Below are 17435 nucleotides of genomic sequence, written 5' to 3' on the forward strand. Positions count from 1 at the left end.
TAATAGGGACTAAAGCACAGAACTGTGACATGATCTGTTAAAACTGAAAGATAGCAAATACAGGGAAGGGTGCACATTACAAAGGAGCTGACTTAGCTTCTTCCTCTAAACTTCCACCTTCACAGATGCCACAGATTTCTGGATGGAATCCACCTTAATACAGACAATCACTTTCCCATCATATCTTTGCTCCTGTATAATATTAATTTCCAGAAACACTGCACTAAGTCATCTATTCATAAGAATATTTGAAATGCTAACATCCCTATTTACATCCCTTCTTGTTGAAGTCAATCAGAAACCAGAGCATGAATTAACGACTAACTACATGGGAAGTGAAAACCACTCTCCTTCCCATCACACCAGTTGTCACCCTAAGTTGCTTGAATCCTTCCCTGGATCATGAAGTACTGACCAGTGGCAGAAACAGGATTTCACAGGATGAACTACTAGGTTCATCTTGACGAAGACTCCTTTGCTCCCTGTAGACGGAGGTAAAGTATCACAAGAGCAGAACCAAGAGTCCAGATTTATCCCTAATGTAATAAGGCCACATATCATACAATTTTTAGCCTGATAAGAGTACCAGCCTCTTTGCAGGCAGCAGAGCAGACTTGTTTCTGTTGTGACATTTTCTTGTGCAACTTTATTTTAAAAGAACAAGAACACAGACCACATTTCTGACAGCTGTATCAGTCCTACAATCACTTTCAGAAACCAGAGAACAGAATGCTGTCAAACACTAGGTATTCATCAACTTGGAGCTAGGTAAAAGATTTAGCCTCAAAAATGAAAATTTTCAGGTTATTGGTGATTACTAAAGCACTCTGCACAGATTTAGAGTGCTGTAGGTATTTTCTATGGAAGCAAAACAAGAGAAGCAGCAAGTGACACAATAACTATCAAAAATGAAAATATCAAGAAATGCAAAATATTTTCTTTTCACTAAGTATATCTTTTCACCTTTAGAGGATGCACATAAACTACCCAAATTAGTTAGTAGGGCTGAGAGGGAGGTAGTGAAATTAAAATAGATTAGCTTCTTCAGTTTGAACAAAAATACTCAGGGTAGGGTAGCAAGACTTGGAGCTTGCCTCTCATCTTCTGCTGAAGTTAAAATACCACAGAACACAACTTCCCCTGAGAATATTTTGGCATTCAGACTGTGCTAAGAGTCCTGACATTTGAATGCACAGCAACTGGATTTTTTCATCAACTTGCTTAGGCAACGAGAAGAGCACATCTATTTCACACACCTCCTTATATATTTCTTTTCAGCAGCAAAAATGCCATATTTCCCTACAACCATAATTTTGCATTTCAAGCTAAAGCCTGTTGTAAGCAACTCAAACCCAGAGGCAAAAATTGATACTAAATTGAAATCTGGTAGCTAAGCTTTTGCCATGGGCCCATCCATCTTCCATGATCAAGAGACACTTCCTACCAGTTTCTCTGTGGGTGGCTGTGAGACAGTATAGGATAGTGACAAGACATGCTATTCTTTTTCCTCAGGCTTATTTCTGCCATGGTTTCAAAAGCAGAAAGCAATCATCCTGTAGGACTCTTCATTAGAAGAAAGCTGACATTTATGTCACATTGAAAATGCTACAGGGCTTTCCCCTCCCCCTGCAATAAAAATAAGAAGAATCCCATGAAATTCTATAAAATGAATACAGAACTTTTTTCTCCCCATGGCAATTTTAGATTAGTAAATTGTCTTTAATGAAAAAAAAACACATGAGCTATACACATGTTCCTTTGCAGTTTAACCCCGTGGGAAGGCCAGGTTCAAAACTAAGGGCTGAGGATCCTATTAAGTGTCTGAGAGACTAAAAGTGGCAAGGAGCCATTCAGTGTGAACTTTGGCACTATCTGCTCCATAAGAAACATCACTTGTTACAGTGGTACCACTCCAGGGAAATCCCAGGATTCTGAGAAAAAACAGTTACTACCCTAAACAGTGACAAACCCCATGGCTCTTCTCCAGCACCTCCAAGGGAGCAGTGACTAATTCCAAAAAACAAGCACCACGCTTGGACACAACATAGGCAAAAGTTTCATCAGTACCACGCTCTAAATAGAGGAAGAGGTTCTAAAGGGGCACTCTTCCTCAGCAACACCATAACACATGCCTTAGCTGACATTTAAAAATACACCCATTAAATCCCTATCTAAACCAGACACACGTCCAAACACCTCCCCAGGGATGCTGCTTTCTCCCCTGCTGTGTCCTCTGCCAGATGTGGGAATGCAATGTTGGAACGTCTACTGCACGGTGAGGTAGCCTTCACCGCTCCCTGCCCCAGCAGGGTCTGGGCTTCACTTGCATCCTTCCTGCAGCTCTGTGCCCCCCACGCTCTTGATTCCTCACCACTGCACCAGGCTTGTGCTGCTCAAGACACCCACCCAGCTTTTGTTCAAGTCTGTGATACCCCACAGGTGTGGAAAGTCAGGTTGCTTTATTCAACAGCTTTATTACAGGGCTAAGAGCCTTACTGGGCCAAACCATTTTACACGATATCTTTAGAAACTGAAATAAACACTTGTACGTGTTAACTTTGTAGCATTAAATTGACTCCAGGCTTACACTCAGCACTTAAAGAACTTAAAGCTTAAAAAATTAGCAGTTCTCTGTCACTTTGTAACTCCAGAATCAGCTTAACAGATCAGAATCATTTTATATTAAAAAAAAAAAAAAAAAGATTGTGCATTTAGCTTGGCAACCTAGATATTAAGTTTCATCGCTGTGGAATTTCAAATGACTGAACCTAAATCTCTGAAATCGGGCAATGTAGAAGCTGATGGGCCCCATCATCACTAAGCATTTAGCAGCTCCAATTCCTTCGTGAAGTATCAAAAGGGCATCGAAAGATGGCATGCTTTTTAAACAATGCATTTTCTTACTCAGCATGCGAGGTTATTCTTAACAGGTAAAAATGAAGCAGAACAAACATAATCAGCACAGCATCTTGCCTTTTAAAACATGTAAAATTATAATAGCACTGGAAGACCAGAGTGTGGCAAATCGTCATACAAAGGCATTAATTGAACTTCTGTACTAGACAGCTGCCTTGGCTAATGATCTGTTTAATACAAACTATAGTTCTCGTCAAGAATGTTCCATTTTGTTTATTTGTTTAAATGGTAAATCAGACAGAGTGACTGAGGTGATGGTACCTCTGTAGATAATGTTTTGGCCTCTTGCTCCAGCTTCTCTCCCATCTCCTGCCATCAAATACAAAAGCTCACAAGAGTACCTTGTGTTTTACTTAAATATCAACTGTAATTAGTCAAGACAACGTTCTTGGAGCTTAAAACAAGATAACTGAAAAAGCTACCTCTTTTTTACTTATTTCCTTCTTGTGGTTCCTGAGTAAGAGCCATGCATAACAAACAGATGGGCTGCTGACCTCCTGGATGGATTTTACCAACGTGAAAGATCCAAGGTTTTAAATTATTTCACAGTCCCAAACCTTCCATACAGCTGAGCTGGTGTAAACACATTTAGTGAGTTGGTATCTCTTATTTAGAAAAGACTACATGCAAATAAAACATAAAACACAAATATGCAGATACACACAAGATCATTCAATGTGTTTGGGAACAAAATTCCAGAATAGTAAGGCTAAATTTGGTCTGGAGTCTCCACATACAGTGCTGAATCTTTCTTCCACTAGTAGTTCATCCAAACCCTACAAGGCTTTATTTTACTGCTAGTACTCAGGGTTTTAAATCAGTCCAGCATAAGTCTTGTGGGTGGGGAGAAGTGATGAATACAAGCAAAATGCTGATCTTATCTTCAGAGCTACCTGTAGAGGGAATGGGTTGTTGCTGGCCACGCAGATATTTCACTGAGTTGAAGAAATCCTCTGTGAGCCTCTGACTTAACAACCTTTCTCACCTTGCAGTTTCAAAGGAACTAATTTGGCACACCATAAAATGTTAATTTTCCAGGTGTTTCCTTAGAGGGAAGACATGACTCTTCTCTTAATAAAAAAAAATTCTCAGGCTCCACATTGTAACCTTTCTTTTTTATTTTTAAACCAAGCCAGGGGGAAGGGGAGTGTCACTTACAATTAGGCAGCAAAGCCAAAGTCACAGATGGGTGACCTCCACTGTACTAAAACCCTAACACTCACACCAAGCAATAAATGATAGGAGCCTTATGAACTCAGAAAACAGTAATGAAACTGAAGCACAACATGTTTTTTCTCATAGCCTCAAGGGTTACAGCGGATTCCTTGAAAATCTGGTATTACACTCTCAGTTGTGCTTCCTTGTTCTCCTATTATGGCACAACAGGCTCAAGAAGGGCACAGATACATGGTGACCCTTCCGTGTACAACCCTGCTCAGAAGCAAAAGCCAATTTATGTCCCTGCATCCTCCTAAGCAAGCGGCAGCTGCAGGCTGGCAGGAGTGAGGTGGCTGTAGGACAGTCTGAGCCTCAGCCCTCCGTCCTATCTCTCTGCCCCAGCTAGAAAAATCACACACTTCAGAAGGTCCTTCAAAATAAACACAAGCTTCAAACAAACCTCTCCCAAGAGTACTTTAGTTGCCGCAGTCTCCCATCCCACTACCATGCTTCATGTCAAACACCTCCCAAGGGAGAATGTCTGCAGAAGTAGTCTGGGTACACTCAAAAACTGGAGACGGGACTTTCAGCAGAAAGTCCTTGGCACATGTAAGTCAGTATGCCTCCTTTGGGTCAGTGCCGTTTGCCTCAGTAAGCAATAAACTATGTCCAATTGCTAATGTTATACCTTCTTTTTAAAGAAATAATTCCCCCTCAAAAGGCTGGTCTTTAGACTTCAAGGCTGATAAGGCAGGAGGAAGCATGCACAAAAATTAAGTTGAAGAGAAGACAGAAAATATGCAGGAGGGAGGGAAAGACGAGTGAAAGAGCATGAGAATCAGCTACTTGATTATGCTTCTGGAGAAACAGCCCTAGTAAGCACAACAACTCGATGTTACCTATTTGTGTCTTATCACATCCATGTCAGCATTGCCTAATTTATTATATACTTGAATACCCATATTTGTATTAGTCTCTGCTCCACATTATCAATATTGCTTGCAAAACACAGGCTACAGAGTTTCTCCCATACATCAGCACCACCAATAGCCAGAAAAGAGAAAACAAATACTGGTTCTGGAGCATACGGTAGGGGTAACAATTTACATACCGCAGAACAAGGGCAGCTGGAGTTCATTTTTATTACCTTTCAAGACAAAACTGCAGACCTGGCTTTGTTATTCACCTGGACAAGACAGCAGGGACGTCGCTAAGGAAACATGACGAGAACGCTATGAGATGCTATCTTACCCCTTGAGTTTTTCCAGGGGGAAACGAAATGAATTGTACTTGTGAAGACCACAAGCACTTCAATTTGTGCAAAAAGCTTCAGAGCTTGAGGACCTGGTCCCATGCTCTCTGCACAGCATGAACAACAGGCACAACAAAGCAGAACCAGGCCTTGAAAGAAACACCAGCACTGCTGAAAGCAAGAGACAAGTGAAGGGGAAGGGAAGAGAGAAGTCAAACTCATTGTCACAACAGGCTTCCTGGTATTAAAACATGACCCAAATATTATGCTTAACATAACTGCTGAGCTGATTGCACCCCACAGAGGAGGCTGGGGAATCCTAGCCCTCACAAGTTGACAGTCCCCCATCAAAAACTGACAGCAATGAAAAATACCACAACTGAAGTCCTTTATTTACCCTTAAAAGAGCTGGAGTAGTCTCCAGGACACTCTTTTTCTTTCCACTTAGTTACTAGACAGGAATCCTCAAATCACTAATACAACGTTTAATCTTAATGGTTAATTTTAAATGCTTCAATTGTGGATGTAACCCACTCTACACAGAAACAGCCTCTGGTTTTATACAGCACCGCCAGAATGAGGCTCCAAGAGGTACTTAACAAATATTAATGCTGCCTTTGTGGCAGGAAAGTTTGCAAGTGACCGGGGTTTGGAGATCCCTTCCAGTAGGGCAAGCAATTTCAGAAAGAACTAAACTTTGTAAGTGAGCTACACTAAGAAGAAATGAGAATGTAACGTCCTTCCCCTAAATTCAACAGCAGTGCACAGTAGGCTGCTCTCTCACTCAGAGAAATCCCACGCCAGCGATTTCTGTAAACTCTTGACCCAAAAATCAGTTGTCTTGCTTATACTCAACGCATTACAGAAGTGCCTGCGCTGTCTCTAGCTCCCGGGCTTCTGAGCACTCTTCACTTCTAGATGTGCAAAGGGGGAGAGCCAGGTTTGAAACCCGGCCCTGCATTTCTTAGACACTCAGAAGTCTCCATAACCCTGAGGCACTACCTCCACAACTCCTACCTTTCTTGAAGAACATAAAGGGATTTTTTTCTACTGAGCTGAAAAAAAATGTTTGGTATAATCCCTCTCCAGAGGCTCACTGGCTGGTGGTCATTATCAGCTTTTAACATTGAGCCTCTTGATGTCCCCAGACAATTGCAGAGTCACATTAGCTTCATTTTATAGATGGAGAGCAGAGGCAAAGATGCTTACCTCAACACGAGCAGGGAGTCTGACTAAAATAGCCAAGGTACAACACAAATCTCTTGACGCCTACCCACACGCTGCTCCTTTTCGTGACTACAACCTAATCCCTCTTCATTACGGAGCCATGGAGGAAACAAAATGGCACAACACATTTAAGCCTCTGCAGAGGCAAAGAACAAAGACCCCTGTGTCTTACTGTGCAACAGCAATCAGTACTACTTTCCATTGTCAACTTGCGAGAAACCACTTTTGCAACTAATTTAATGTCTCAAATTTGCCGTGCATTTAATCAATCAGAGAAGCCCAGTTCATGCTGGGACAATCAGATAATGTTATCAATTTCACTGCTAATGAGCACTAAGCAACAAAACACAGTTTTCAGTAGGTACAAATGAAAGTGTTAGGCACTGTTTGTGTTCACTTAACAGTGAAGAACAGTTGTGTATCCTTCCCTCAGAGGCAGACAAGCAGACACCTGTGTCTAGGAATGACAACACCGGTATCAGCAGGTCCTCTGAACATTATGATTTCCTGGAGCCAGTTCAGCCATCCCTCCAAATCAGAAGAAGCACCACTGTTGCCAGGGCAGGTACACTGTTGTGAAAGCTACATAAGCAAGATCCAAATGGGGGTACTAGGGCTGCCCCAGAATAGAAGTTTCGTGAGGCAAGATGAGAATTAGCCTTTTAAGTGAAGTCAACTACCTTGGGGCATTTGATTCAGCAATGTGCAACAGCAAGATAAAAGTTAGACTTTAAGAACATGTTGGTTTCCTGCTTTTGAAGTGTATTTGTGCATGCAGCTGGCAAAGGTAATGGTGGGTGATTTTTAGAAGGCCGCACTTTAATTCCTGCTCACGTTTCAACTGCAATTCATTCTAAAAAAAAAAAATAAAATAAAAAAATTTTAACATCCTGGGATATTCTCCTAGACAGCCCCTATGTAACCATACCCTCTCATGTGAGGCAATATGTAAGAGACCTTCCCACAGAAAGGGGTCATCTTCAGAATAGAAAGCAAGGAGAACTGTGGTCCTTCTGCCAAAAGGAAACCAATATGAAGTAATTCATCCAGTCACACAGCAAGCCTATGGAAGATCAAAGAGCTGAAAACACGTTTCTTTTGTCCCTTCTAATACCTTAACTTAAAAGCAGATGAGTGGTAGTTTTCAGGGAAGAGAGGAGGGGAAGAAAAAAAAAAAAAAACCCACAAACAACAAATCCCCAAAATCCACAAACCAAAAAAAAATCCCACAGACCTGATGTCTGTGTCAATTAATGCCCATTACTTTTCTTTCTGAAGCTACCAGAAGGAAAATCTTGCTTATAAGAATCTGCACTGTCTACATCCTTCCCAGTGTACAAGGCTATGCACTTTCTTACTCAAAATATGAAAGTGTTCTCTATCCTCGTACGATCCCACAGACTGAAGGGAAATGCACCATTTGATGTAAATCTTCAGAAGAAAACACAAATGGTCCCCACGGAGAGATAACCCCTTCTTCTATCTGCATCTGTCAAGTTTGACTCATGACACAATCATGACCCCAAAATAACATTTTAATAAATGTTTACATGCTACCACTCCCCAAAGACTAGTCTGATAAAATTCTTCCTCTGAACTAATTACGCTTCAAGACAAGGCTACCCTCAGTGGATGCAGCAGTGAAAAACGGGACAGAGCTAAACCTTTCTTTGTCAAGCACAGGGCTCCTCCTGGTGGATATCTTTGCAAAATTGCGTACTTTGCACGTATTTCCATGAAAAGACGGAAGAAACTGAAGTCATGTGTCAACATGCCTGGAATTTCCACTACCTACGTTAGTTACATCAAAAATATGTGAACATATTAGTATGTCTCCCCTTCTTCTCCCACCCTTCTCCCTGATGGGACATGGCTGGACAGATCAGCTGATCTCCATGGAATTTTTCTTTACTGTAGGGTTCAGGATCAGAGCATTGGAAAGGTTAACGCCGCAGCAGTTATCATCTTATGCTATACAGACTGTGAAGTGGACAAGACCAGACATTGCCTTTTCAGGTGTACAGGCAAGAAGAGAAAACACGTGTAGGCACATAGCTGAAGATCTGAGGGAGATACAACCTCTTGGCATTCTACATTCCATCCTATGTGTTTCAGACCAGTTTCTATCTGCCCCAGACCATGGGACCAGCAATGAAGAAGGATGGAAGTGAATGGGGATTTTAAATCTTGCCCTTTTCATCTCAATGTCCAAGAAAAGAAGGCTTCCACTGCTGACAGAAGCTCTTCAGCTTGGCATAGATAAAGGAGAGATTAAATCCATGCCAGTATCAGTAGAAGTGCAGTTCAGCTTTTGAAATCCCTATGTCAAGACTCAGACTACTGCTACTAGTAAATATTCCCACAGCAATGCTGAAAACAGTGGGTGTCTCAAGCACATCTCTTCAAGCTATCGAGCACACAACCCTTCCCAAAGCAGTCTAGTTTAAAGACACGGTATAGTCCACCGTTGCATGATTATTCACTGGAGCATCAAACACTTCAGTTGTATATGTGTTTGAGGGATGAAAAGACCTGAAGAGATCAGTCCTCCCACAGTCAACCAAGCCATATATTTCCTTCAAGAAAAGCATCAGTTAGGTTTCTCTTGCCTGCACTGTCCCTATCAGAAGTTCACATAGACCTCCCTGTTCTGATGCTAAGAAATACTTTCCAGACAGAATGTATGCCTAGTGTACGTCCTCTTGCTCTTTTGCTGTCATGGTTATTTATCTTCTCCCTCCCTTTATCCCCCTGTCATTATCACACCTAAATACTCAGCCTCCTAGCCTTCATTTTGCTGGTTAAACAAGAAAAGTTGTTGTCATCTTTTCTTGTACCTTGTAGCTCAATAGACCTCAGGCTGTGCTAGCACCTGTCCTAGTCTGAGTTTATCTTCCTTGAAGATGGGATGACCACAACTATTGGAGATATATATATAGAGAGAGAGAGATAGGTCAGGATCAGTTTAACTTCTCCAGAGCATTAATTCTTCCCTGTCTTAAGAATACCTTATCAGAAACATCCTACATTTATTTTTGATACCAGGATGTCATGGCTATATATATGCTGATGTATTCATGTGGTCTTTCCCCAGCCTCCAATTTCCAAAAGAAATTCTTGTGCAATATGGTGAAAGTGGAACAAACAGCTTCACGTCTCTGGAGTCACTGTCCTCATGAAAGTTATTGAAATAAGCATTTTATAATATGCATCTGCTACACTATCAGCAGAAAATTGTTTCTCTTCTGCCATAGGTGCGGTTTGTTATTCTGGTTAGCCTTCAATGTTCATACTGTATTTAAAGGAGTATATTTCTTTAACACACAAATGATCAATCTCATTTTGATATAATTAATAAATAATATTCACCAACTTCACTAGTGCTTTTTGAAATCTACCCTTCTCATAGGATATTTATGCGCTCCAAAGAGACTCTGTGTCCTTATCTCTGGAAAATACCTTGATAGGAGCTGAAGAAACCTCAGGGACAGACTTTTGGCCCCAGCAAGCTCCCCTTTGGTACAACCTGTGATGTCCACCAGAACCTCTGATGAAAAGTGCCGAGATGTCCACCAGAACCTCTGAAGAAAAGTGCCCAGAACTCCATACCAAAGATATTTCAGTCCACACCCGGCCTCCTATCCCTCCAGCTCACTCCTTCCAGGAAATCCACACTGCCTGCTTTCAGCACAAAGCCTGTGCTGTAAGATAATGTTTACTCTTCTGGCACATACAACGTATTGTATTATCACATCGGAGTTTGAGTATCAGTCTGAAGTACGTGTTGTTCACGTTTAATTCATTTACTTGTACAGAATCTAGACAGCACTTTGCTCTAAAAAAGTCACGAGAAAAATCATACATCAACCACAGAATAGGCAAAGCTGTATCAGTGCACAAGGTCACTATCTCAAACTAAGCTTAGGGTTGTCAGAGATCATTACAACTTCAAAAGCATATTTTCATTAAGAAAAAAAAAAAAGCAGTAATGGTCCTTCCTTTTTCTGTTTTTTTGGGTTTGTTTTTTTTTGGTTGGTTTGTGGTTTTTTGGGGGGTTCTTTTGGGGTTTTTTTAAGGACCTTTATCCAAAATTCAGGTCATTACCCTAAGGAACAGTAAATATAGCAGCTCTTCATTGGTGCAGAACAGCCTGTACTCAGAATGATTAACAAAAGCTCTCTAAATAGTTATTTAATTTCTGAGATGACTGTGTAATCTGCAGCGATAACTTACTACTTCATCTTACAGGCTCATGGAAATCTTCCACCCTGGCTAAATAACCTGAGTGAAAAAGACCATTTCATCTGCTGATTACAACAAATAAATAAAAAGCTTGCAACAGGAACACGAGATCGGCCCTTTCAGCTATGTAACGTTGCCATCTAGTGATCATCTCCAGATGTTACGCATGAGAGGGCCCACCTAGTTCTGTTTAAATCTCCTGGCCTTATCCTGAATCACCAGAGAACCTCACACCTGCAACTCAGTCCTGGCTGACAAAAGTCAGTCAAACCAATTTGTAACAGTGTTGGGGAGACATCTTTTCTATACATGCAGCATATATCTATACCTTCAGGCAAACTGATAAAGACCAAGTGTTGGCTCCTAATCCATTGACCAAAACAAATTTTGTTTACCCTGCTTAAGGCTCTAAGTCAATGGTGACCTATAAAGAGAGGGATAATAGAAGAAATTGCCTGCAAGTCAAACAGTGAGGGTAACTACTGGAAAACAAAAAATTTTCAACAAACATTTATTCCATATTCAGATTTGAAAACTCTGCAGATAATCATTTACTATGATTACCCTTGGCTAAAGAGCAGTTTTCCACAACAGGAATAATACAGATACCCAAGACATTAAAAAGGGGAGGGGAGGGAAGTGGGCAACAACAAAAAAAAAAAATCACCAAGTGGAAAAAACAACCAGGATTTTATCAATGCTTATAAATATCTAAAGGATGGGTGTCAAGAGGATGGGGTCAGACCCTTTTCAGTGGTGCCCGGCGACAGGATGAAGGGCAACGGGCACAAAATGGAACACAGGAAATTCCACCTCAACGTGAGGAAAAAACTGTTTACTTTGAGGGTGACAGAGCACAGGAACAGGCTGCCCAGAGAGGTTGTAGAGTCTCCTTCTCTGGAGATTTCAAAACTTGCCTGGATGCATTCCTGTCCAACCTGGTCTACGTGAAAATGCTTTGGCAGAGGGGTTGGACTAGATGATCTCTAAAGGTCCCTCCCAACCCCTGCCACTCTGCAATTATGTGAAAAGCCTTGAAGGGTCAAACCACACCAGAATCCACTCAATGTAGAGAGCTCTGAAACATCTGGCAGTGCCAGCATCAGGCAGTCTGAGAGGCAATATTTGTGTGGTACTGTCTGCGTACCTGCATCACATGATATTTTGAGAAGTAGATGATAATGATGACTTTTACTCGCTGGTCTGCTCATGCCTGGTCTGCTCCATGGCCAGATGGTGGCCAATGGAGACGACTGATGGAGTTTTGGAGACTCCATATAGGCCACTTAAAAAGTTTACTGCTAATATAAAACTCTCCTGTGCCTGGCCAAAAAGGCAGGTCTAAATAGCTTCACAGGGGAAAACAAAAGGAATCAACAATTTACTTACTGTCCCCTGCCAAACCCTGGGTTGCTGGCACATAGCACTTTCTTTTCATTAAAAAAAATTAAAAATAATAAAAATAAGTCATTCAAAAATTAGAGTGAGAGAAAGCTGGGCAGTAAAGTTTTACTTTTGACCATTAGACACGGTTTAAAATATGCTGGAAGGAGTCAGAACTAGAAAGGGCAAATCATCAAAAGAACAAAATTAGTGGCAAGTCTGAGTCATCAAAATTAAGAGTCAGAGAGAAAGGCAGCAAGTGAGCATGATAGTACAACAATATAGATAAAACAATTAAAAGTTGTTTACCTGATCTCTCATTATTCTTGACTATTTGACAAGGCAATTACTGTCAACATTTAGCACTTTCCTACGTCTTCCAGGAGACAAGGTCTAATTTTTTATCCTTTTGAGGAAGCTCATCACACCAAAATGTCAAGAATAACTAACGAGTTTTTTGTAAACACTGGGCAGAAAATCCATGTATAGGGTCAGTTGCATGTATATACAGCTCCTTCTACACAAGCCTCTAATTTGCTATCCTCCCTCCCCATAATTTGAGCACTTATAGTGAGAGTATAAGAAATAAATACACATAAACCAAAAGCAAAATAACCTGTGGAAGAAAAATTATTATCTGCCTGCCTTTTTAACAAAGATGTACTGAAAAGATCTGTAATTATCACTCAAGAAGATGCACACTGCTTGCAAAAGCTGAGTACTCCAAAGAAGACCGCACAGCAACAGCTGGAGATATTTATGTTTCTCTTTCCCTTCATTCTAAGTATAAATTTTTCATGAAAAATTTTACCTAAACACAGATCATGAGCTGATAAGAGTGTATTGTCTATTTCCCTGACCTGGAGAAAGAACTTAATTTAGAACAGACTTAATGAGTTATCCTCCCTTCATACTTTTTTCTGCTCCTCTGAATACTGTTCTGTTGTGAGCGTTTCGAGTTCAACCTTTTGATGCATTTTGGTGCTGTAAGAGAAATACTCAGAAAACTAACAAGCTCTATGGGCTGAGGGCCTAATCCAAAACATACAACAAAGATTGCCTATATTGTTTCTAACAGCTTACTGTTTCTGAGGACAGAACACTGTAGAACACAGTTTTTCAACTCATTTCAATCATTATTTACTTCCCTTTTAATTCTTATAGCTGAGTGGGCTCTTTCTTTTAAGCTGATTTTCCAGAGAAACCAAGTCCATATTTTGGATTCAGTGCTGACTAAAATGCAACCAGAAAATAAAGACTGGAGCCCAAGTCTGCCTCCTCTCAGCTACACGTCTTAACCACTAAACCACAAACACACACTCTTGGGACAGAACTTTAAGGCTAACATACCACGTTAGGCAGCAACATTACCCCTTCTCTAAGCGTGATTAAAAAGAAATCACTCACACAAAACTATATGTTGTAGGGAGTCTCCTACCATAGACCCACTCCATGAGCACTGCAGGATCGAGCAGCCCATGAGACAGAGGCAGAAGAAGAATTTCATTTCTGTGCCTGCAGATGGTCCATTTAAACACCATTTAATACCTGAGCTACTTCATTTGTCAAGACAAGGATAATCCCTAACATGTACAGAAGGACAAAACTGCAGACACTTGGAGAACTTCAGTCAAGCAAAGATGCCCCTGTGTAAATTAGAAACCTCCAGGGTTTAAACAGTAGCTATACAAAGCTCTTTGGGTCATAACTTAGGATTCAAGGGCCTGAATTTATGCTAAATACAATCTCGAGCACACAAATTTCAACTTGCACTTGGCCTTGTCCCTACCATCTCTCTGTACAATGAGCCTTGAGCTATAAGGGAGTTCCTAAACTCTGTGGGACCACTAACACAGTAACCACAGTCAAGAGTTGCAGTAGGATCACTCAGAGGGAGATAAACCAAAACAACTCTGCAGCAACAGGAAAACAAAACCACTCACATCCAAAAGGTATTAAATCTACAGCAAGTCTGCAAAACTGCACTGGAACAGGCTGCCCTGAGAGGTTATGGAATCTCCTCTTTGGAGAGATTCAAAACCCACCTGGATGCGTTCTTGCCCAGCCTGCTCTAGGTGAATCTGCTCTAGCAGGGGGATTGGACTAGATGATCTCCAAAGATCCCTTCCAAACCCTACCATTCTGTGAAAACTGCACGCCTCAAAATTGCTTCTCTTGCTCTCACAAGCCTGCTATGGAGATAGATGAATAGAGAACCTCTGAGTTATCTTATTCTGTATCTGTAGTAGTGCTTTGCAGATTTTATGGCCATCTAACAATATCCTTTTCTTTCTGTAATTGGCTGTGCTCAATCCTTCACAACCATTTTTGTTCTCTGTCTCTCTGGAGAGTTAAAAGGATTTACACCTCAACTCAGGAGAGAAATTAAACCTCTAATTAGACCAGGTGTGTCTAGGATTGCATTCCCCAGGAAACCCAAATAATTCTACTTTCATTTTACAAATTTATAAATCATTAGAATGCAAAACCTGTAAATAGGAATTAGTCAGAAGCTTAAAACTGTACTGAAACACCAGGAATGAGTGCATGCTTCCCACGCTGAAAACATCCCGCAAAGCATTTAATTCCTGATCCAAAGCTCAGTGGAATTAGTGAAAAGAGACCCATAGGGGTTTTGGATCAAACCTGAAACCCTGCAGGTATACAGCGTTTAACCAGATAGAGCTGCCCTGGCTTGACAGAAACAGCTCAGGAGCAGCAGATTAGCTTACCCAATGAGTTATATGAGCTTCCCGAGGCCCATATAGAGGCTTTGCCTAAAGGATGAGAGCATGAATAAAGCTGGACCTGTGGTGCTAAATGCCTCTGAACAAGAAACAGTCTGCCTGCAGCTCAGAGAAAATTAAAGTGCAAAAGAAGAAGCAATTTGCTTAAAGTCACATAGCAGAATCTGAATTACTATATATATTGTCCGAATCCAGTTCTTGTGACTCATGTCCTATCCCCAAGCTCTGCCTGCTGCATTAGAATGTTTTATGCTTCACCTAGCCTCTTTGGCTAACACTACTGGTGCTGGGAAAAGCAGGTCTTCCTGAGATAAACATATATCAAACTCCCTCTTTGCAAGGAAGAAAAAGGTTATCCTGATAGCTCTCCTGAGCAGATAGATCTGTGGAGAAAGGTTACCCATATCCAAATCAAAAACACTCAAAGGACAAGGCTGCTCATATCTTAAAGGGTATTTCTGCACTGTTAGTTAAATTATTTGACTCTCCAAAAAAAAAAAAAACAAACCCACACCTGTGGAAATCAAGCAAATGGCATTTATGGTATATCCATGCTAATCTATAAGGATGAAACATCCTTATGGTGGTCAGTTAAGCATCCACTTATTTTCTCAATCAAGGAACAAATACTGGCATGTCAGTAATTAAAAAAAAAAAAAAAAACACGCCTTTTGAAGTATTCATCAACCTGAACATCTGCCGGGGAATTCAGAGAAGTAATGACCCATATTAAGGTTATTATACAAAAGGCTTAAAAGGGATGCTGTCTCTACCTCATACTAAATCTACTAAAAGTTACACATGGAAAATAATTACATACAATATAGGCCTCCAAAAGGGAATGAACTTTTCTAACATTGCTTCAGAGTATACACAATTTTCCCTAGGACCTGTCTCTACTCAACTTAGTCATAAATCTTCTCCATGGACAAAGCAGCCATAACAGCTAGAAGGCATCTCAAAACATCAAAGCAAAGAAATACTAAAGAAAGGTGACTTTCAGAATCACATGGCAGCCAAGGACAAAGCAAATATGACTTATATTAACCAACGGAATACAGACGAGTAAAATGAGACTTGGATCCTAGTATTTTAGCCAGATTTGACATACACAAGAAAGAAAATACTGTTAAAAGAGAGTTTTCAGAGTCCATTTAATATTTTGCTATTAAACAAACAGGAAAACAAATATCTCATTAAAGACAGATTCTACTTTTCAAGCCTGTAGTAGCCCTTAGCTCTTCTTTATACAGTAGCTTTAGCTAGTGATACTACATCTCCTCAATTTACCTAGTTTTTATTAGATGATACTCAGCATGGAATCCAAGGCTGTGGCCATGATACAATTCTCAAATTTCTTTCTTAGGAAAAAGTAATGTTTGCAAATTGATGAAGGGTTGTTTATCTGGATCAATTTTAAAAACAACTCAATGTAGATATTTTCACTACTATCCATCATCTTCTGTATTAGCCACTGAGATTAGTGCAGATGAGGTATAGCCTCTAGTCCACCTTTCTCATTTATTAGTCACAGAAGAGAACCTATTTATCTGAAAATAACACATTTTTAAACTGTTCATAAGGTAAGAGTAGGACACTGGTCTAGTTGTATATAATGATTATTTCTTCTCCAGATTACAAGTTAAGATTCTGTAATTCAGTTCTATCAAGCAGATGCAGGGGTGAGGGTGGTTCTATAACACCACAGAAGGCTTTGTATAACGTAAAATTAGCTTCCCCACAGAAAGGGTTCTCAAGATATCTTTTATATTTATATTTTTTATTTTAGAAAGCTTTTGCTTTCTTGCAAGAATCTAGTCACAATATCCCAGTGCAATTACAGGCACACACATCTGTAAACTTAAGATGGCTGCAACAGAAGTGTATCATTTTTATTTACAAAATAAATCAACTAGGACTATGCAAGCCTAAGATTACCTTCTACTGTTTTGTCTCCAAAGTTATGTGGCATGGGGTTATGGAACGACCCCTGTTGTCTGCCGAGCTCTACCCCAGTGGCCTGCTGAAGTTCTACTGCAGGATAGTCTGGTGAGTAAGTATCACCAAAACCTTGGTGGCACCTAAACTGAAAGTGTTTCCAATACTAGCATTACTTAAAGTTTCTAAATAAAATCATGTAGCTATGAAAAAAAAAAAATAGATGAGGGAAAAAGGAGAGAAGGTCTGTAGTGCCTTTTCTGGTGTGGTCATCTTACAATGTCATTACTGAAGCCCAAACCCATTTGAAGGTTTCCATAAACACTTAAGATAGCGATCTCATTCCATGAGAGACAGCACCAAAGTCACACTAAAACTGCAGTGACAAAAATACAAAGAAAATTCCTTCAAGAATTGACTAGCCGTAACTTAAAACTACTGCTCATGCAGTGTATGTGTTGTTCTTGCATACCACATGAAGCCTTTGAGCAGTACCACGAACACAGCACAACAGTGAAGAACTTCACACAGAGAAATGAACAGAGGCTGCCTGGGTGTGCAGCTCTTCAGTG

The sequence above is a fragment of the Rissa tridactyla genome, chromosome 3, assembly GCF_028500815.1.
Source record: "Rissa tridactyla isolate bRisTri1 chromosome 3, bRisTri1.patW.cur.20221130, whole genome shotgun sequence".
NCBI classification, from domain to species: Eukaryota; Metazoa; Chordata; class Aves; order Charadriiformes; family Laridae; genus Rissa; species Rissa tridactyla.